The sequence below is a fragment of the Henckelia pumila genome, chromosome 2 (genome assembly GCF_033568475.1).
Source record: "Henckelia pumila isolate YLH828 chromosome 2, ASM3356847v2, whole genome shotgun sequence".
NCBI lineage: Eukaryota > Viridiplantae > Streptophyta > Magnoliopsida > Lamiales > Gesneriaceae > Henckelia > Henckelia pumila.
The window spans coordinates 18,465,290-18,488,537 of NC_133121.1; positions in this window are offsets into that span (position 1 = coordinate 18,465,290).

Here is a 23,248-nt window from a genome sequence, read left to right on the forward strand (position 1 = left end):
AGAAAATCGAACCAGAGAAGAAGTACAAGACAAAGGCTTCAAACATGAAAAAATCCAAGGATGTTTGCCATTACTGCAAGAAGCCCGGTCATTGGAAGCATAACTGCAAGGAATATCTAGAGCAGTTGCGAACTGCGAAGGGTATGTTCTATATTGAAATAAATGTTTCACTTAATACTACTTCTTGGGTATTGGATACCGGATGTGGATCTCACATTTGCAATGATTTGCAGGTGATGACAAGAAGTCGCAGGCTTAGAATGGGTGAGACCCAGCTGAGGCTCGAAAATGGTTCCAGAGTTGAAGCTAAAGCTGTGGGAGATGTTTATTTATTTTTGCAGAACGGTTTTAAGTTACTTTTAAGAGATGTTTTATTTGTTCCGGATTTGATTAAAAACATTATTTCTGTTTCTATGCTTGATAGAGATGGTTATTCTTGCAATTTTGTGAATGAGATTTGCAACATTTACAAGAATGAATGTTTGATTGGAAATGGACAACTTGAAAATGATCTATACAACTTAAAACTAAAAGACGTTCCAATAAATTATGTTGATAAACCGGCAACAACAAACAAAAGGAAAATCGATAGTCAAAACCCGGCAAACCTTTGGCATGCTAGGCTAGGTCATATTTCCTCAAGGAGGATGAACAAGCTAGTGGGAGAGGGCATGTTTGATATGTCTGATATTAACTCTCTACCTACTTGTGAATCCTGCCTGAAAGGAAAAATGACTAAATCTCCTTTTAAGGGGAAACCTGAGCGTAGTAAAAATCTGTTGGATTTGATCCATACAGATGTTTGTGGTCCATTTAGAGTTGGTACTCAATATGGCCACACCTACTTCATTACCTTTACTGATGATTATTCTAGGTATGGGTATTTATATTTAATGAAATATAAGTCTGAAGCATTTGAAAAGTTCAAAGAATTCAAGGCTGAAGTAGAAAACAAGCTAGGTAAAAGTATTAAAGCACTTCGATCGGATCGAGGTGGAGAATACTTAAGTACCGAGTTTTTGGACTATCTAAAAGAGAATGAGATTCTCTCTCAATGGACTCCTCCTATGACACCACAGCTTAATGGTGTATCGGAGCGTCGTAATCGAACTTTGTTGGACATGGTTCGATCCATGATGAGCTTCACTGAGCTTCCACCTTCGTTTTGGGGCTATGCGCTTGAAACGACGGTATTGTTGTTGAACAACGTCCACACTAAAGCAGTGGACAAAACACCATACGAGTTATGGAATGGCAAAGCTCCTAAGTATTCGTACTTGAGGATTTGGGGATGTCCTGCTTACGTGAAGCGGACAGTGGGAGATAAGTTGGATAGTCGATCCAGCTTATGTTATTTTGTAGGGTATCCGAAGAATTCAATCGGATATTATTTCTATTATCCTGCTGAAACAAAGGTGTTTGTTTCAAGGAATGCCACCTTCTTGGAGAAAGAGTTCTTATTGGATAAGAAAGGCGAGATGATGGAACTCGAAGAAATTCGAGAAGAACCCGAAATACAAAATAACGATCCTACACCTCAGGAACCATTGATAGACACGCCTGTACCTAGAAGATCCGAGAGGACTTCTAGACCTCCTATTCGATATGGTCTTCTTCTTGAAGGGGATCAAGATGAACCCGATGTTGGATGTGATCCAAAAAACTTCAAGAAAGCAATTTCTGATGCGGATTCAAATTTATGGCTTGAAGCTATGCAGTCGGAAATAGATTCGATGCATACAAACCAAGTTTGGTCTTTAGTAGATCCTCCCGATGGAATTGTTCCAATAGGGTGTAAATGGATCTACAAGAGAAAGCTTGGGCCTGATGGTAAGGTATTGACCTACAAGGCGCGATTGGTGGCGAAAGGTTATACTCAAAGACAAGGAGTTGACTATGATGAAACCTTTTCATCAGTTGCAATGTTCAAGTCCATAAGAATCCTTATTGCCATAGCTGCTTGGTATGACTATGAGATATGGCAAATGGATGTGAAGACTGATTTTCTTAATGGAGACATTAAGGAAGAAATCTATATGAAGCAGCCTGAGGGGTACACATCCATGGGAAGCGAGCATAAGGTATGCAAGCTTCAGAGATCAATTTATGGTCTAAAACAAGCATCAAGAAGTTGGAACCAGAAATTTGATGAAACAATAAAGGATTTTGGTTTCATCAAGAACCCGGAGGAACCATGCGTGTACAAGAAAGTAGTTAAGGATGCTGTGACATTCTTAGTACTTTATGTTGATGACATCCTACTAATTGGGAATGACGTAGGGATGTTGCAGTCAACAAAGATATGGTTATCAGGTAGATTCTCGATGAAGGATTTGGGTGAGGCATCCTATATTCTAGGGATACAGATCTATAGAGATAGATGTAAGAGAATGATAGGACTCACTCAATCAACCTACATCGACACCATATTGAAACGGTTTTCAATGGATGGGTCCAAGAGAGGACATCTACCCATGTGTCATGGAGTTTCTCTATCCAAGTCTATGTGTCCCAAGACGGATGAAGAGATAGAGAAAATGACACATGTACCATATGCGTCAGCCATAGGTAGTATCATGTATGGGATGATATCTACCAGACCGGATGTAGCATTTGCTCTGAGTATCACGAGCAGATATCAAGCTAATCCAGGTCAAATGCATTGGAAAGCCGTGAAGGACATTCTTAAGTATTTACGAAGGACTAAGAATATGTTCATGGTACATGGAGGAAGATAACTAAAATTGGAAGGCTATACCGACTCTAGCTTCCAAAGTGACGTGGATGACTCAAAGTCAACCTCTGGATTTGTGTTCATGCTCAATGGAGGTGCTGTCTCTTGGAAGAGTTCCAAGCAGGACACCACAGTGGATTCCACCACTGAGGCAGAATACATTGCAGCATCAGCTGCTGCTAAAGAGGCCGTTTGGATGAGGAATTTCGTCCAAGAGTTGGGCATCATTCCTGAAGTTGTTGGTCCAGTCCCGGTGTACTGTGACAACACGGGTGCCGTTGCTCAGGCAAAGGAACCAAGGTCTCATCAAAGATCCAAACACGTACTGAGAAAATACCACATCATCCGGGAGATTGTGTAAAGAGGAGACATCACTGTCGAAAGAGTGGCCTCTGCAGACAATATCGCTGATCCACTTACTAAGCCCTTGCCAGGACCATTATTTGACAAACATCGCGAAGCAATGGGTCTACGTAGTATGACTAGTTGGCTATAGGCAAGTGGGAGATTGAAAGAGTGGGTGCCCGGTGAGCCAACTTGTGGCTAAGGGCTTTGATGACTCTTTGTATAAACAATCTTTTGTTTAATATAATTTACACTTTTATTAATAGCAATGACTTTATCTTTCTTCATATTGTTATATTGTGATATACTATTGTTGTTTTGATAAAGACCTTGAATATACTATAGTGTATGTAAGATGTGGTAGAACATGGGGATGTCTATCATGAAACACATCTTATAGTCACTGTATATTCTAAACTGTTCCTAGTCGATTGAGCCGTCCGATAATAAGGATAAGGATCGCTCGAGTTTGAGACTAGCATTTGCGATGCAGAGTACCACGTTTCATTGGTAAGGAACATAGAGATGTTCGAAGCATGCAAATGGATATTCATACGATGAATGATCGAACTACCCTATCCGGACTTTCCAAGTGGTTATCACTTATCGAGTGGATAAAGTCCGCGGTTTTGGTTGTACACCATTAGTCCTTACTACTTGAAACATCATTGAGACTCTATATGCTAGTACTGTGCTTTGACTCGTTTACCGACTCTATTGGGGTCATCAGGTGTCGGGATTGGGTACAGTTACATCACATATAGGAGTCGATGCTTTGTTGTCAAGGATTCACCACATACTTGCGAGTGTGGATATCCTATGCGATCTGAGGAGATATTAGTGTGACGAATCTCTGGCCAGAGTACATGATGTGATTTAAGAAATGGTTTCTTAGTAGCACATGCGATGCCACTATTTGATCTTCAAGATGTATTGCATAGTTATCGAATCTCGAACGACTCTCGATATACCAATGGTTGTTGATTCGATCGGGATATATGGATGAAGGGACCGTACTGTACGCTAACCAAAATCTATTGGTTCTTGCAGGCACTATCAGTGATACCTAGGGAATCATGGGGCGATGTTGCTAGGCGCTCATACCATGATTCGATGGGCAAGTCGGAAATTGTTGTTCCGAGTCACAAGGAGTTGTGAGCCCACGGCTAACTGTATCCCTAAACCATTGAGGGTCACACAGAGTAATGGATTTTTAATCCCCGTTGAGATAGTTAAATTTAAAGAGTTAAATTTAATGAACAAAGAAGTTGGACTTCTTAATTATGAGTAGAGGAGTAAGATTTCCTAAAATGACATAGGGATGGGCATTTTTGGAAATCACTGAATTCGGATTCAGAAAAATTTATCTTGACTTTAAAAGGTGCAGAAATGGTTTCTGTGCACATTGGTGAAATCGGTTTATCAATCGGAGTCACGATGAATTTTATATTAATTTCTGAACATGCGGGCTTTGCTTGTCGGGCTTGAACTTATGACTAATGGGCCCTAAGCTGTTAGTGGCCTACATTATAAATAAGTTATTGCAGTACAGAAATTAGACACAACAGGTCACAATTTTCGAAAAAACCCTATTTTTCTCTCAGTAGTGGCCGCCCCCCTTCTCCCCTCTGCTCGGAAAATCCAGTCTGTGAATTTTGAATTGCAGTCTGGTTTAACGGATCAAATTCGTTAATCTCTTCGTAGAAACTTCTGATAGATTTTCTAGTGCAATCTATCAGAGGGATTAAATATCCGTTCGTGGACCTGATTGAAGAACAGTTCGTCCATCAGTTCCAGGGATATACAACAAGAGCAGAGCAATCTGTTGGTGTCCAAAATCTCGATTCGAGATTGAAGGTAAAAATTTATAATTGTTATTTAATTTTTACACACACAATTTAATCGTAAATGTTTTGATACCCAATATGGAATCGTTCCATATAAAATTTTTAAACTTCCGCTGCACCGGGTATCAATACTGATTGATCTGATCGCCGCGTTCTCCAACAGGTCCTGGTCAGGAGAGACGGAACAAATCATCAGCCTATTTATTTTGTGAGTCATGCCTTGAAGGGAGCCGAACTCAATTACTTAACTCAGGAGAAGCTTTCCTTAGCTTTAGTCATCACTGCAAGAAAATTGCGTCCTTACTTTTTGTCACATCCCATCACCGTGCTCACCAACAGCATTCTGGGAAAAATTGCAACCAATCCAGACGCATCGGGGAGACTTATCAGATGGATTACAGAGCTGAGTGAGTATGACATCAAATTTGAGCCTCGGACAGCCATAAAGTCTCAAGCCCTAGCTTATTTCTTGGCAGAGACAGTTCAACTAGAACAAGAAGAGCTATGGAAAATTTTTGTAGATGGGTCATCATGTCAATCCGGGAGCGGAGCTGGAATTGTGATCATCTCACCTTGGGGTGAAGAAACTAATATTTCAATCAGATTAGACTTCAAAGCCTCAAACAATGAAGCAGAATATGAGGCATTATTACTTGGGCTCAAAGCAACACGAAACTTGGGTATCTCCCGAGCTATTCTGTATTCCGATTCCCAATTAGCAATCTAACAGAGTAACGGAAAATTTGAATGCAAAGATGGGAAGATGCTGAGGTATGTCAAAGCACTGGACAAAGCCAAAGAAGGTTTCACCGAGTTGAATTCGGAGCTCATCCCCCGAACTAAAAATATTAAAGCAGACCACTTAGCCCGCCTAGCCAGTGCCCTCAGCAACCGACCTGATCCCATTGTTCTAGGTCGGGAACTTGTTTCTCAGTTGGAAACTCTCGATGATATTATAGCCCAGGTACCAGAGGGAGATTGGAGATATGATATATATCAGTATCTGACCAAGAAAGAACTACCAAGCAATAATAAGAAAGCTAAGGAGGTAAAGAGAAGGGCTCTTCGCTTCGTCATGATCGATCAGATCTTGTTCAAAAGATCTTTCTCTCAGCCTTTGTTAAAATGTTTGGGTCCTGACGAGGCTAATTATGTACTACGAGAAATTCATGAAGGGTTTTGTGGCAGTCACCTGGGTAGTCTTGCCCTAACTCGAAAAGCACTCCTGGCGGGATTCTTTTGGCCTACTATGCGGAAAGACTCATCAGATCTGGTTAATTCATGTTATAATTGCCAAAGACATGCTAACCTACAGTGGAGACCTGCAGAAGACATGAAGGAAGTGGTGGCCGCTTGTCCTTTTGATCAGTGGGGAATGGACATTGTAGAACCATTCCCTGTTAGCACGGGGCAGAGAAAATTTTTGTTGGTCGCGGTCGACTATTTTTCTAATTGGGTGGAGGCCGAGCCCCTAGCTAAAATTACAGAAAACGAAGTTCTCAATTTTCTATGGAAAAATATAGTGTGCCGCTTCGGGATCCCTCGCAGGTTGGCATCAGATAATGGGAGACAATTCTGTGGATCCAAAGTTCAAGTATGGTGCCAGGGAATGAAGATCGAACATGTTTTCACCTCTGTAGCATACCCGCAAGGGAATGGACAAGTTGAAGTTACCAATAGAACGATAGTCCAAGCTCTTAAGACACGACTGGATGCAGCCAAGTGCAAGTGGGCAGATGAACTCCCTTCCGTATTGTGGTCCTACCGAACTACAACTTGATCTGGTACGGGTGAAACTCCTTTTAGCATGGTGTATGGGACTGAATTTGTTCTCCCAGCATAAATTGGACAAGAGAGTGCTAGGATAATGGCATATGGGGCAAACAATCAAGAACCGCGAGCAATGGATTTGGACTTACTCGAAGAGCATAGGTCCCGAGCTGCAATTAGGCTCGCAGCCTATTGCAAGAGAATGACCCAGGCCTACAACAAAAGAGTATACCCTAAGGTTTTCCAGGAGGGAGACCTGGTTATGCGAAAGATACAACATCCAAGGGAAAGAGAAAAGCTGAAGGCAAAGTATGAAGGCCCATTCAAAGTGATAGGAAAAGCTGGAATAGCTGCATATTACTTAGAAGATGCCCAAGACAAAAAGGGTAAGAAGCCATGGAATGCTCAGCACTTGAAAAAATACTATCCCTAGTAGCTCAGCTCGGGTCTCGTCATATTATTTATATCTTACTAAGCTGGTTCTTAACCAGCCGAGTCTTTTTGCATTATTTGTTGTAATAGTCAGTCCTATTTTGTTTACATAGGGGCCAGTCCTATTTTAGAGTCAATTTTGTTTTTGAATGTTGCAAGAGTCAGTTCTGTTTTATGGAACATCCTGTGATTTTTGGTAACATTCTTCACTCAAAATCCATCTCAGTGGCCCACATCAGTGGAATTCAAAGCCCAGGCAGGTCTGGCACCCAAAGTCCACCTCAGTGGCCCACCTCAGTGGAATTCAAAGCCAAGGCAGGTCTGGCACCCAAAGTCCACCTCAGTGGCCCACATCAGTGGAATTCAAAGCCCAGGCAGGTCTTGTTGGAACATGCGTTCTCTGATCACACGGATGTGATACCCGGAGCAGCGGAAGTTTAAAATATTATTTTTCGATATGGAACGATTCCATATCGTGGGTATCAAATCCTAACGATTAAAATCTTGCAAGTAAAAATATAAATACACAATTAAATATTTTTACTTATTCAAGCAAAGGCTTGATTATGGACTCCAACATAATTTAATCTGCTCTTCTTGTAAATTCCGGGAACCGATGACTATCACGATCAACCTCCGGAATTAAGTCCACGAATAGAAAACTAAAACCCTCTGATTAATTGCACTAGAAATCAATAAGATGTTATCAAAGAAAATAAACAGATTTGATCTGTCAATTCAGAATGTAATTTTTCACAAAAATTACAGACTGAATTATCTCAAAAAGGAGTAGAGGATTTTCGAAAAACCTCTTGAAAATATATGTGTGTAATTCGAAAATTGCAAGACTGAAAACTTATGATTTTCGAACACTACACATGTATTTATAGATAATTTCTAGACTAGATTAAGTTATAATTGTATTAGGACTCTAACTTCTTAGGGTCCACAATCCATAACTTAAGCCCAACAAGCCAAGCCTGTTATTATAGAAATTAATATAAAATTCATCGTGACTCCGATTGATAAACTGATTTTACCAATGTGCACAGAAACCATTTATGCATCTTTTGAAGTCAAGATAATTTTTCTGAATCCGAATTCAGTAATTTCCAAAAATGCCCATCCCTATGTCATTTTAGGAAATTCCACTCCTTTTATTTAAGAAGTCCAACTTCTCTTTCATTAAATTTAACTCTTTAAATTTAACTATCTCAACGGGGTTTAGTAATCCATTACTTATGTGACCCTCAATGGTTCAGGGATACAGCTTGCCGTGGGCTCACAACTCCTTGTGACTCGGAACAACAATTTCCGACTTGCCCAACGAATCATGGTAAGAGCGTCTAGCAACATCGCCCCATGATTCCCTAGGTATCACTGATAGTGCCTGCAAGAACCAGTAGATTTTGGTTAGCGTACAGTATGGTCCCTTTATCCATATATCCCGATCGAATCAACTATCATTGGTACATCGAGAGTCGTTCGAGATTCGATAACTATGCATTACATCTTGGAGATCAAATAGTGACATCGCATGTGTTACTAGAAAAATCGAGTAACCTAAAACACATCATGTACTCTGGCCAGAGATTCGTCACACTAATATCTCCTCAGATCGCATAGGATATCCACACTCGCAAGTATGTGGTGAATCCTTGACAACAAAGCCTCGACTCCTATATGTGTCGTAACTGTATCCAATCCCGACACCTGATGACCCCAATAGAGTCGGTAAACGAGTCAAAGTATAGTACTAGCATATAGAGTCTCAATGATGTTTCAAGTAGTAAGGACTAATGGTGTACAACCAAAACCGCGGACTTATCCACTCAAATAATAATAACCACTTGGAAAGTTCGAATAGGGTAGTTCGATCATTCATCATATGAATATCCATTTGCATGCTTTGAACATCTCCATGTCCATTACCAATGAAACGTGGTACTTGGCATCACAAATGCTAGTCTCAATCTCGAGCGATCCTTATCCTTATTTGCGGACGGCTCAATTGACTAGGAACTGTTTAGAATATACAGTGACTATAAGATGTGTTTCATAATAGTGATCTCTCTTTATTCACTATCTCATCTTACTTACACTATAGTATATTCAAGGTCTTTATCAAAACAACAATAGTATATCACAATATAACAATATGAAGAAAGATAAAGATAATGCCATTAATGAATGTAAATTATATTAAACAAAGATTGTTTATACATAGAGTCATAAAAGCCCTTAGCCACAAGTTGGCTAACCGGGCACCCACTCTTTCAATCTCCCACTTGCCCTAAAGTCAACTAGTCATACTACGTAATCCCATTGTTTCGCGATGTTTGTCAAACAATGGTCCTGGCAAGGGCTTAGTAAGTGGATCAGCGATATTGTCTGTAGAGGCCACTCTCTCGACAGTGATGTCTCCTCTTTCCACAATCTCCTGGATGATGTGGTATTTCCTCAGTACGTGTTTGGATCTTTGATGAGACCTTGGTTCCTTTGCCTGAGAAATGGCACCAGTGTTGTCGCAGTACACCGGAACTGGACCAACAGCTTCAGGAATTACGCCCAACTCTTGGACGAAATTCCTCATCCAAACGGCCTCTTTAGCAGCAGCTGATGCTGCAATGTATTCTGCCTCAGTGGTGGAATCCGCTATGGTGTCCTACTTGGAACTCTTCCAAGAGACAGCACCGCCATTGAGCATGAATACAAATCCAGAGGTTGACTTCGAGTCATCCACGTCGCTTTGGAAGCTAGAGTCGGTATAGCCTTCCAATTTCAATTCTCTTACTCCATAAACCATGAATATATTCTTAGTCCTTCTCAAATACTTAAGAATATCCTTCACGGCTTTCCAATGCATTTGACCGGGGTTGGCTTGATATCTGCTCGTGACAATCAGAGCAAAGGCTACATCCGGTCTGGTAGATATCATCCCATACATAATACTACCTATGGCTGACGCATATGGTATGTGTGTCATTTTCTCTATCTTTTCGTCAGTCTTGGGACACATAGACTTGGATAGAGAAACTCCATGACACATAGGTAGATGTCCTCTCTTGTACTCATCCATAGAAAACCTTTTCAATATGGTGTCGATGTAGGTTGCTTGAGTGAGTCCTATCATTCTCTTAGATCTATCTCTATAGATATGTATCCCTAGAATATAGGACGCCTCACCCAAGTCCTTCATCGAGAATCTACCTGATAACCATATCTTTGTTGACTGCAACATCCCTACAATATTCCCAATGAGTAGGATGTCATCAACATAAAACACTAAGAACGTCACCGCATCCTTAACTACTTTCTTGTACACGCACGGTTCCTCCGGGTTTTTGATGAAACCAAAGTCCTTTATTGTTTCATCAAATTTCTGGTTCCAACTTCTTGATGCTTGTTTGAGACCATAAATTGATCTCTGAAGCTTGCATACCTTATGCTCGCTTTCCATGGATGTGAATCCCTCGGGCTGCATCATATAGATTTCTTCCTTAATGTTTCCATTAAGAAATGCAGTCTTCACATCCATTTGTCATATCTCATAGTCATACCATGCTGCTATGGCAATAAGGATTCTTATGGACTTGAACATTGCGGCTGGTGAAAAGGTTTCATCATAGTCAACTCCTTGTCTTTGAGTATAACTTTTTGCTACCAATCGTGCCTTGTAGGTTAGTACCTTGCCATCAGGCCCAAGTTTTCTCTTGTAGATCCATTTACACCCTATTGGAACAATTCCATCGGGAGGATCTACTAAAGACCAAATTGGTTTGTATGCATTGAGTCTATTTCCAACTGCATAGCATCAAGCCATAAATTCGAATCCGCATCAGAAATTGCTTCCTTGAAGTTTTTTGGATCACATCCAATGTCGGGTTCACTTTGATCCCCTTCAAGAAGAAGACCATATCGAATAGGAGGTCTAGAAGTCCTCTCGGATCTCCTAGATGTAGGCGTGTCCACTGAAGGTTCTTGAGGTGTGGGATCGTTATTTTGTATCTCAGGTTCTTCTCGAATTTCTTTGAGTTCCATCATCTTGCCTTTCTTATCTAATAAAAACTCCTTCTCCATGAAGGTGGCATTCCTCGAAACAAATACTTTTGTTTCAGTAGGATGATAGAAATAATATCCGATTGAATTCTTCGGATATCCTACAAAATAACATAAGGTGGATCGACTATCCAACTTATCTCCCACTGTCTGCTTCACGTAAGCAGGACATCCCCAAATCCTCAAGTACGAATACTTAGGAGCTTTGCCATTCCATAACTCGTATGGAGTTTTATTCACTGCTTTGGTGTGAACATTGTTTAACAACAACACCGCCGTTTCAAGTGCATAGCCCCAAAACGAAGGAGGGAGCTCAGTGAAGCTCATCATAGATCGAACCATGTTCAACAAAGTTCGATTGCGACGCTCCGAGACACCATTTAGCTGAGGTGTCATAGGAGGAGTCCACTGAGAGAGAATCCCATTCTCTTTTAGATAGCTCAAAAACTCGGTACTTACGTATTCTCCACCTCGATCCGATCGAAGTGCTTTAATACTTCTACCTTGTTTGTTTTCTACTTCAGCCTTAAATTCTTTGAACTTTTCAAATGATTCAGACTTATATTTCATTAAATATAAATACTCATATCTAGAATAATCATCAGTAAAGGTAATGAAGTAGGTGTGACCAAATTTAGTACCGATACTAAATGGTCCGCAAACATCTGTATGCATCAAATCCAACAGATTTTGACTACGCTCAGGCTTCCCTTTGAAAGGAGATTTAGTCATTTTTCCTTTTAGGCAGGACTCACAAGTAGGTAGAGAGTTAATATCAGACATATCAAACATGCCCTCTCCCACTAGCTTGTTCATCCTCCTTGAGAAAATATGACCTAGCCTAGCATGCCAAAGGTTTTTCGGGTTTTGACTATCGTTTTTCCTTTTATTTGTTGTTACCGGTTTATCAACATAATCAACTGGAACGTCTTTTAATTTTAAGTTATATAGATCGTTTTAAATTGTCCATTTCAAATCAAACATTCATTCTTGTAAATATTGCAAATCCCATTCGCAAAATTACAAGAAAAACCATCTCTATCAAGCATAGAAACCAAAATAATGTTTTAATGAAATCTTGGCACAAATAAAAAAATCTCTCTCAAAATATAGCTTAAAATTGTTTTGCAAATTTAAACAAATGTTTTCCATAGCTTTGGATTCAACTCTGGAACCATTCCCGAGCCTTAACTGGGTCTCACCCATCCTTAGCCTATTACTTCTTGTCATCATCTGCAACTAATTGCAAATGTGAGATCTACATCTGGTATCCAATACCCAAAAAATAGTATTAAGTGAAACATTTATAAAATATATCCTTTGCAGTTCGTAACTACTCGATATACATTCTTTGTAGTTGCGCTTCCAGTAACTGGGTTTCTTGCAGTGATGGCAAACTTATTTAGACTTGTCCATCTTTGCATGTAACATTTGGCCTAGAGATCATGGTCCTATCATTTCTCTAGTTCGGCCAACCTTTCCGAAGTTACATCAGCCGGGGCTGTTTTTCGGAGGAGCCTTTTCTAACACTTAGAAAATCTTTTCCGAACTCAGGACAATCTTAACTTATGGAACCATTCCGTATAGTTTGCGCCAGAAAGTTTGTTTTGTTCGAGAATTGAAACATGTGGATTACGAAGATTCATCATAATGATATACTGAGATGAAACAGACAATAATCGATGATTGTTTAATTAATTTACTAAGACATAAAATATGGCGAAATTTGTTTTATGAATTTCACTCCCACTATTTTAACGATTTCACTACCCTCTAGTGAAAACCGGAAACTTGTTTTCTTAGTGGGAACATGGAGTCCAATTGACAAACTATAGTCCCGAATAATATCAGCCAACCATAATTTTCAAAAGGTAGAGCCCAATTGCTTCCAAAGCAACTCCCATGTTTTTACCTCATGTCCAATAAGGGCCCAATAATATGACGCCGTTTAATGTGACATGTCAAGATGACCCATCAATATTAAGTTGTGATGGACGGTCGCCATGTGGATCCCCAATAATATGAGCCAATCCCATGGGAGTTCCACCCAACTTACAACATGTGTCGATCCAATGTACAGCTTTCCGATGAACGGGCCCTCCCAATAATATGAGCCGGACCGTGCCCGCGGGTAGCATCTCATACATTGATCGTTGATGGAAGGTAGGAACATTTAAACAATATTTAAATTCCCTTTTGTTTATCTTGATATCAATTTTAAATCATATTTAAAATGAGGGATTTTAATTTTGAAAATTGTCTCATCATGTAATATTTGTATGCTTGCGGGATTCATACAATTTAGTCTAAACATACATACAACAATAATATCATATATTATTTAAAGGATGATCGATCCCAATCACTAATCGACCAGTGGTTGCCAATCACGAGTCTAAGTCCAATCCTAGGTGATATGCAGGTATGCAATGCAATCCTATTATATTGTGCTTCCAATTTACATTTCTTCGGTCTTTATTGTTTGTTGGGCCCACCATTGTCTTCAAATCTTTATCTCCCACTAAGTCTAATAAATTTACAATAAATTTCAATAACAATTAGGGGATACATATTTAAAGGTGGGAACGGGCCATAATCCAGGCCCAATTTTTATTACAAATGACAATTCAAATTGGGCCATAAACCAAGCCCATTAATAAAACTCAACAACAATAAAATCAAATGTAAACAACCTAACATACACCTATAATATTGGTGATGGCAATCGATCATCCTTTTATCCAATAATTAATTCAATAATTAAATAATTGGATAACATGCAATGTCATCATAATTAAAAAGATAAAATCAAATTTTATCTTATCCTTTCATAAGATCACATCTTATCATCAATTGTACCAAAATAATTAATTTTATAAAATTTAATTTAACGGATAAAATTTAAAAATTTTCAAAAATTTAAATTTATTCAAAAATCAATTTTAAAAATTTTGGACTCAAACAATTTGATCCGACGCCTCGTGGACCAATCAAAAACAATTTTCGATCGGACCAAAAACTAAAATTTTAAAAAATCCAAAAAATCCAAAAAAAATTAAATTTTAAAATTTTCGGACTGCCCGGGACATTCCCGGGCAGCCCCGCCTCCACGTGGGACAGGGCTGCCCACATGGAGGTGGGCAGCGATAATCGCTGCCTCGGGCAGCGACGCTCGCTGCCCGATTGCCCTTGTTTCCCTTCAAATTTAATTTTTAAAAAAATTTTCGTTTTGTTTCAAAAACTGAGGCTAAAAAATTTTGTACAATCGATTAATTTTAATCGTTTGATCAAAGTTTACGACCTGGCTCTGATACCACTGTTGGAACATGTGTTCTCTGATGACACGGATGTGATACCCGGAGCAACGGAAGTTTAAAATATTATTTTTTGATATGGAACGATTCCATATCGTGGGTATCAAATCCTAACGATTAAAATCTTGCAAGTAAAAATATAAATACACAATTAAATATTTTTACCTATTCAAGCAAAGGCTTGATTATGGACTCCAGCAAAATTTAATCTGCTCTTCTTGTAAATCCCGGGAACAGATGACTATCACGATCAACCTCCGGAATTAAGTCCACGAATAGAAAATTAAAACCCTCTGATTAATTGCACTAGAAATCAATAAGATGTTTATCGAAGAGAATAAACAGATTTGATCTGTCAATTCAGAATGTAATTTTTCACAAAAATTACAGACTGAATTATCTCAAAAAGGAGTAAAGGATTTTCGAAAAACCTCTTGAAAATATATGTGTGTAATTCGAAAATTGCAAGACTGAAAACTTATGATTTTCGAACACTACACATGTATTTATAGATAATTTCTAGACTAGATTAATTTATAACTGTATTAGAACTCTAACTTCTTAGGGCCCACAATCCATAACTTAAGCCCAACAAGCCAAGCCTGTTATTATAGAAATTAATATAAAATTTATTGTGACTCCGATTGATAAACTGATTTTACCAATGTGCACAGAAACTATTTCTGCATCTTTTGAAGTCAAGATAATTTTTCTGAATCCGAATTCAGTGATATCCAAAAATGGCCATCCCTATGTCATTTTAGGAAATTCCACTCCTTTTATTTAAGAAGTCCAACTTCTCTTTCATTAATTTTAACTCTTTAAATTTAACTATCTCAACGGGGTTTAGTAATCCATTACTTGTGTGACCCTCAATGGTTCAGGGATACAGCTAGCCGTGGGCTCACAACTCCTTGTGACTCGGAACAACTGATAAGTGCATTTTGTGTGCATTATTTTATGTCTATTTGGCATGCATTCATATGGTTTCTTGTGTATTTTTATATATTTTATTTGTAATTAATCTCATGCATGAGCATTTCACTCTCCGGGTTAATTTTGTAGGAAATGGGTTTTTGAAGAATGAATTACGGAGCAGCCTTGGTAAAAAATTAAAATTTAATTTTAGGAAGATCCAAATCAAATCGCCACCGTCCAGATTGTAGTTTAAGATGTTTTAAAGCTACTGTCAAAATTTCAGCTCAATCCGACGGCTAGAACTCAAGTTATGAATTTTACAAAATTGTTGCGCGCTGGAAAAAATAGTGGGCGCGCGGGCTGCTATTTATTACCGCGCGGGCGCATGCCTGTTTGAGAAAAAAGTTCAGAACAGAAGCCCCAGCGCGCGAGCTGCACTTTTCTACCGCTCGGGCGCCCGTGCGTAAGTTGAAAAAAAGATATTTCTGGGTGTTTTACATGGAAAGAACTCTTGGGCACTTTAAATAGATAAAAATCTGACGTTTTAAGGGTTCCACACATCAGAAACGTAGGAGAAAGGCGGCCATCCAAGGAGAAAAACGAAAAGAGGGAGAAGAACGTGAAGAACTCAAGAACCACAAACTAGTTTTCTCTTTTCATTTTCTTTTATTTGTTGGGATTTAGGGGATCCTACCCCCAAAACTTATGTTTTGATTTCTTCTTGAAGATTGAAATTAGTTTTTAAGGATTCTTGATTATATTATTGTGTTTATTGAAATTTTGGAGATTGATCAACTTCTTATTGATTGTATGTGTTATAATTGATACCGAGAGGAGATTTTATGACATGATAGGGTAATATAATCCATGGATCTACAACTTACATAGAGATATGAGGTTGGATACATGTTGATAGTCATAGTCCACCAGGTCGAAAGCTAGAGGATTCCAAAAATTGTTAATGCAATTGCAGTTGTTAAATAACACAAGGAGACTTGGTTATTACAATTCGTTAATTAGATTAATATAGCTCGAGAGAGTATATTGATAGATTAGGGAATTCCGTCAAAAGCATGATTTAAGAATTAAAATTCAATCATTAGAGGAGAAAAGGGGTAGGTGAACCGAGATCCTAACAATCGTTTATTTATTTTCTGAACTTAATTTATTGTTTTGCTTTTAATTTATATTTTTATTTTAGTTTATTAATTTATTCTCTCTCTCGTTTTAATTAATTAAAGAATCATACTTGAGGTAATCTTGTCATAAATCAATCTCTGTGGGACGATACTCGTACTTTGTACACTATATTATTACTTGACTCATGCACTTGCGATTTATTCGAGCTTAATTGATAGATATATTTACGTTGTTGCTCGATCAACAAAAATTTCCGACTTGCCCAATGAATCATGGTAAGAGCGTCTAGCAACATCGCCCCATGATTCCCTAGGTATCACTGATAGTGCCTGCAAGAACCAGTAGATTTTGGTTAGCGTACAGTACGGTCCCTTCATCCATATATCCCGATCGAATCAACAACCATTGGTGCATCGAGAGTCGTTTGAGATTCGATAACTATGCATTACATCTTGGAGATCAAATAGTGACATCGCATGTGTTACTAGAAAAACCGAGTAACCTAAAACACATCATGTACTCTGGCCAGAGATTCGTCATACTAATATCTCCTCAGATCGCATAGGATATCCACACTCGCAAGTATGTGGTGAATCCTTGACAACAAAGCATCGACTCCTATATGTGTCGTAACTGTACCCAATACCGACACCTGATGACCCCAATAGAGTCGGTAAACGAGTCAAAGTATAGTACTAGCATATAGAGTCTCAATGATGTTTCAAGTAGTAAGGACTAATGGTGTACAACCAAAACCGCGGACTTATCCACTCAAATAATAATAACCACTTGGAAAGTCCGAATAGGGTAGTTCAATCATTCATCATATGAATATCCATTTGCATGCTTTGAACATCTCCATGTCCATTACCAATGAAACGTGGTACTTGGCATCACAAATGCTAGTCTCAATCTCGAGAGATCCTTATCCTTATTTGCGAACGGCTCAATTGACTAGGAACTATTTAGAATATACAGTGACTATAAGATGTGTTTCATAATAGTGATCTCTCTTTATTCACTATCTTATCTTACTTACACTATAGTATATTCAAGATCTTTATCAAAACAACAATAGTATATCACAATATAACAATATGAAGAAAGATAAAGATAATGCCATTAATGAATGTAAATTATATTAAACAAAGATTGTTTATACATAGAGTCATAAAAGCCCTTAGCCACAAGTTGGCTAACCGGGCACCCACTCTTTCAGGTCTGACACCCAAAGTTCACCTCAGTGACCCACATCAGTGGAATTCAAAGCCCAGACATGTCTGGCACCCAAAGTCCATCTCAGTGGCCCACATCAGTGGAACTCAAAGGCTAGGCAGGTCTGGCACTCAAAGTCCACCTCAGTGGCCCACATCAGTGGAATTCGAAGCCCAGGCAGGACTGGCACTCAAAGTCCACCTCAGTGGCCCACATCAGTGGAACTCAAATCCCAGGCAGGTCTGGCACTCATAGTCCACCTCAGTGGCCCACATCAGTGGAACTCAAAGCCCAGGCAGGTCTGGCACTCAAAGTCCACCTTAGTGGCCCACATCAGTGGAATTCAAAGCCCAGGCAGGACTGGCACTCAAAGTCCACCTCAGTGGCCTACATAAGTGGAACTCAAATCCCAGGCAGGTCTGACACTCAAAGTCCACCTCAATGGCCCACATCAGTGGAACTCAAAGCCCAGGAAGGTCTGACACTCAAAAAATCACATTGATGGTACTTAAAAGTTCAAGTGTGGATCGATATCAAAGACTGCAGTAAAGCTTGAATAGTTTTATTTTGGGGCTCAATTTGAATTCAATCAGTCCGGTAACATATAGGTCAGGCTTTAATGACAAAGCATTTATTGTTTATCCAGTCCGGGTACATGTAGTCCGGGCTCTCAGTAATTTACTCGGTAAAATTTCGACTCAACTGGAATTCAGCCAGTCCGGGTATGTGTAGGTCGGGCCCTTAAATGATTTATACTTAATAAATTTTGTGGTTGGACTTGCATGCACATTTATAACAGTAAAACCATGTTAGAATATGAGAATTCTTAAAGAAACCCGAAATGGGCAAAAACATTCATGCACGAAACAGTAAACAATGTATTAGCCCGACCTGGACAACAACCAAAATCACTGACCGCGCAGGGTCTACCATTAAGATTATGTTTTTAAACAATACATGCAACAGGAACAAAAATAATCAAGGAGCGGAGGCATCTTGAGGCTTTGAGCTCTGGTCGGGATTTGCTGGCTTCTCCGGCTCGGCCTCCTCCGAATCCTCATCAGGCATATCATCGAGAGCCTTGGTACAGTCTAGGAAAAGGGCGGGGTGCTCGGCCTCTGAGTACCCATTAGCCCTGAACTGGTTTAAGCACCCCTTGAAACCCTTTTCAAAGAAGGTAGCCGCCTTCTCAGCCACGGCATTAGCAAAATCGGCGGAATTCAAGAACTCCTTCTTCCCGACCTCCTTGGCAATCTCTAATTCTTTGGTCAGGGCCCGTACTTGGCTCTCTGACTCGACTTTTTCCACCTCCAGCTCGGCAAGTTTAGTATTGGCAGTTTCCAGGGCAGTATGATAGGACTTAATCTCAACCCTCATCCCGGCCTGTTCTTCTTCATATTCTTTTTCATCTCACGGGTCCTCCGCGTGAGTTCAGAAATCCGAGCCACAAAAGCCTCCTGGTTCATGGCATGCTCCTCTCGGGTTTTGAAAGCTCGGCTAGTAATCTCCCCTCCCCAAGCTAAGGCCTGTGATAGTATACAAGGATAAATACCAGCTCAGGATAAAAGTTATGAAGTTAAAAAATAATATACTTGCAGGAAAGCCAGAGCAAAGTTTTGCTCAGCCTCCAGGTGGGGCACAACTTGTAGGATCTTTACGTCAGACCGGGAGATCAGGTTTTGCATTATGCCCAGGCTCCCTTGGGGGTCGGGCTGTGAAAAGAAGGATATCTCGGGAGTCCCGGTCTGGAAAGCCATGCCTCGAGGCACGGGGTCCGATTGAGATTCAAACTCCTCTACCGGGCCTTTTCCATGAGCTCGGATGGGTAAAGTGGAAGGCTGCGGCGTCAGCTCGGGAGCCACAGTATGCCCTTGCTCCTTGGATTTGGAGGATTTCTTCTTGGAGGGAGCAGTGGTCTTTGGTTCGGGGTGAGAGCTGGCCTCTACATCTTCAGATTTCTTCCGTTTTAAATTCTTCAAAGCAGCTCTGAAGTTAGCAGGCATGGTGGCAGATCTGATCCTGTCGTCTGAACAAGGAGAAATACAATAAATAAATATATTGGCAAAAAGGTAGATAAAGATAGTACGGGTACAGAGGTACTACCTACATCCCCTTGGGTCTCTACTCCCTTCCCACTGAAGCCATAATGACAGAGCAGATCCTCCTCAATCAGGCTCTCAATATCAAAGGTTTGCGGGGACATTGTGTTGATAAAGTTGGTGAAGTCATGAGTGGGCAGTGCTGGGGGTTCAGGGGTGGTGAAATTCATAGCCCAGTTGGACCGACATTCCCAGGGTTGGTTGAGTTTAACAAAAAAATATATGTTTGTCCAGCCCTTATGTGAGCTAGGCTTACCCTTCAAAAAGGGGTATTCGGGTCGCATGGAAATATAAAAACGTCCCGGGGCAGTTTTCTTAATTTGCAGGAAATAAATGAAATTTCCTATGTCTAATGGAATTCGGAAGAAACAAAAAAGGACACCTAATGATAGAATTGAACTAAAAGAGTTCGGGGATAACTGACTTGGACACACACAAAAATATTGACACAGATAGGATACGCAGCTCGGGACGGGAAATCTTAGACCCATCTTGATTTGGTCTAGGCTGAAGCTCAAGAAGTTAGGGGGAGGTCTGTGAGCCCGGTCTTTACGGCTCGGAATTATAAGATCATATGTATCGGGCATGCCCGATCTCTCCCTAATGAGGGGACCCAGGTCTGGACTTAGATGGGAGGCCAGTACTTCATACCATTGTTTTCCCTTAGTAGATAATCGGGCCTCATCCGACCTGAGTCTGTGTAGTCGCTTTAATTTTTCCTCTCGAGTCTCCGATAAATCCAGCTCTGAGCTTGGATTATCGGAATCGGAGGGCTCGGGGTTATTAGAGGGAGAATTGGGTGCTTCAACAAATGCTACTATTTCCCTAACAGATGTTTCATCTGGGGAAGACATATTAATCAACCTAGTGTAAGAACGGTAGGACTTACAGGTAAAAGAGTTGTAGCTCGGGATTGACACAAACAAAACGGAAGTAGTAGTCCGGGTCGGACGAGCTTTCGAAATTTTGACAGCGTAACAGTACAAGAGTGAAAAGTAAAAAATGAAATTTTACTGTCCTATTTATAGAGGTAATGAATTGATCTAGACCGTTGATTATCATCTCGATCTATGACTCGGGATGAGACAGGTCAAGGCCTCCAAAGCCTCGGGAGGCGAACCGTCAAGAAGCATCTGGGCCGTTCGTAAAAAGCACATCACGTGGATCCTAATCTGTACCGTTCAAAGAAACACATCCCTCAGATTCAATTTTGGACTCTGACTGAAGTATGGGTAGTACGGGGTTCGGACTGCATTCTTGGTCTAAATTCATTCTTCTTTTAGACCAGTTAGGGATGTACTATTGATACCCTGAGAAATTATTTTAACCCGAACCCGTTCAATATGGGTTTAAGAGGGTTGGCCCAATTATAGGATTATTATTAGATATAAGGTCCAGCCCAGTTTTCTACCTGTTAGGGCATGTCAAGACCTGAGCTGTTGTTAATGGGCCGACCCGAGCAGGGGCCCAATGGGCTTGGTATGTTTTCTAGTTCAAGTGGGACTCAAATACATTGAAGATAAGATTGACCATTGCACAGTTATGAATGAGATAGGGATAAACTCAAGGACGGACCAATGAATGAAGAGTCCTACTTCAGGACATGTTATAATTCGACTAGGTAACTTACTCTATTTTTCCTATAAATACGTGTACTGTTATGGTTGTGTTTATTCATTACTCACTATTCATTATTCATCACACATTCACTCTCACTTTTATATTCCCTCACTCACCTTTTTCAGTTTTCGCATTAATCATACCATCTGCCTTCAAAACACTAACTTAGGCATCTAAGGAGTCACGCCAAAAACACCTTCGGCGCCCCTTGACCTAGCTGTTGCTTGTGCAGATCTAAGTGGTGCCCGACCCGACCTGCTCTACAAGGGAATTGGAGGATCCATTCTACCAGACCGAACCCGGAGAAAAAAATCGACATCATCAAAAAATATTTTCTTCTGAAAATACAATGTACCAGTGTGCAGAATTTTCTCACATTTAGAAAATGTTTCGATTGTATCTGAAAATGATTATTGATTCAATATATATAATGTACAAATAATTTCATATGATAGGACACGTCCCTTTGACGATGCCCCATTTGTTTGAATCATAAAAAATCGCAAAACCACGAAGAGATGCCACAAACAGACGTATCTGTTCGTTTCAGACCCGAAAGAACTCAATGAACATATGCAAATGTTCACGTCATTGCGCGCAAATTCCCAGTTTCTCCCACTTTGGTTCCTTGGTTCCTTCAGATTCTTTTTGGTTTCTTTAGATACCATCTATCATCAACATAATATCTTCCATTTTTACGGAATCACCAAAATGTGCGTTAGCGCTAGGGTTGTCAGATAAGCCAACCAGCCCCGACATGCCAACTTGGCGGGTTGGAAAAACCCCAACCCAACCCAACCCAACCCGCCACGCGTTGCAGTTAGCCCGACAAAATAATAAAATTACCAATTTTGTTTTAAAAATCGTAAATAAAATAATATATCTTTTAAAATTTATGAACCGATCACCATGTAAAACCATTATAAATAATATAAATATTTCAAAATTTATCAATCATACGTAAAACATAAAAAATAATATATATTTTTTAAAAATATAATAGTATAATATAAGCATGTACAAGGGCCAATGAAGTTGGTCGATCAAGTCCAACTTCATTGGTTCTTCTAATTATTGCCCCCTCCAAGGGGTAATGAAACTGCACGCGAAAACTTCATTGGTCCTTCTAATTATTGTCCCCTCTCCAAGGGGCAATGAAACTGCACGCGGAAGTTTTCGCGTGCAGTCAAGATGGTTGGCCCCGTGCGGACACTCTTCGCGCGGTGAAGCCCACCAATCTTGTTTTTTTTTTCTTTTTTAATTTTTTTAAAAACATGGACATATCTCAACTATTATTTTAATTCATAAAAATGATTTTAATTAAAAATAAATGAAATAAATTGTAAAAAAAACAAAAAATTAAGAATAATTAATAAAAATATTTAAAAAGGTCAACAACTATATTTTTCAAAATCAATGAAATTTTCTTTTTATTTACTTGTGTCATGTTTAATTCATGTATATTTTTTTTTATGTTTGTTTTTTTTATTTTAGAATATTATGTATGCTTTTAAAATTTATTTTTTTTTTATGTATAAAAAAATATTATTTTTTATTTCTTATATTTATGTGCTTTTTTTAATGTAATTTTTAAATTTAATTATGTTTATTTTTAATTTGTTATATTTATGTGTATTTTTATTATGTTTTAAAAGTATTATTTAATTGATTAAAAAAATATTATTTCAACATCACCACTATAACTTCACACACTACTGTAGAAACATACAATGAAGTTATCAACACTGACATCAT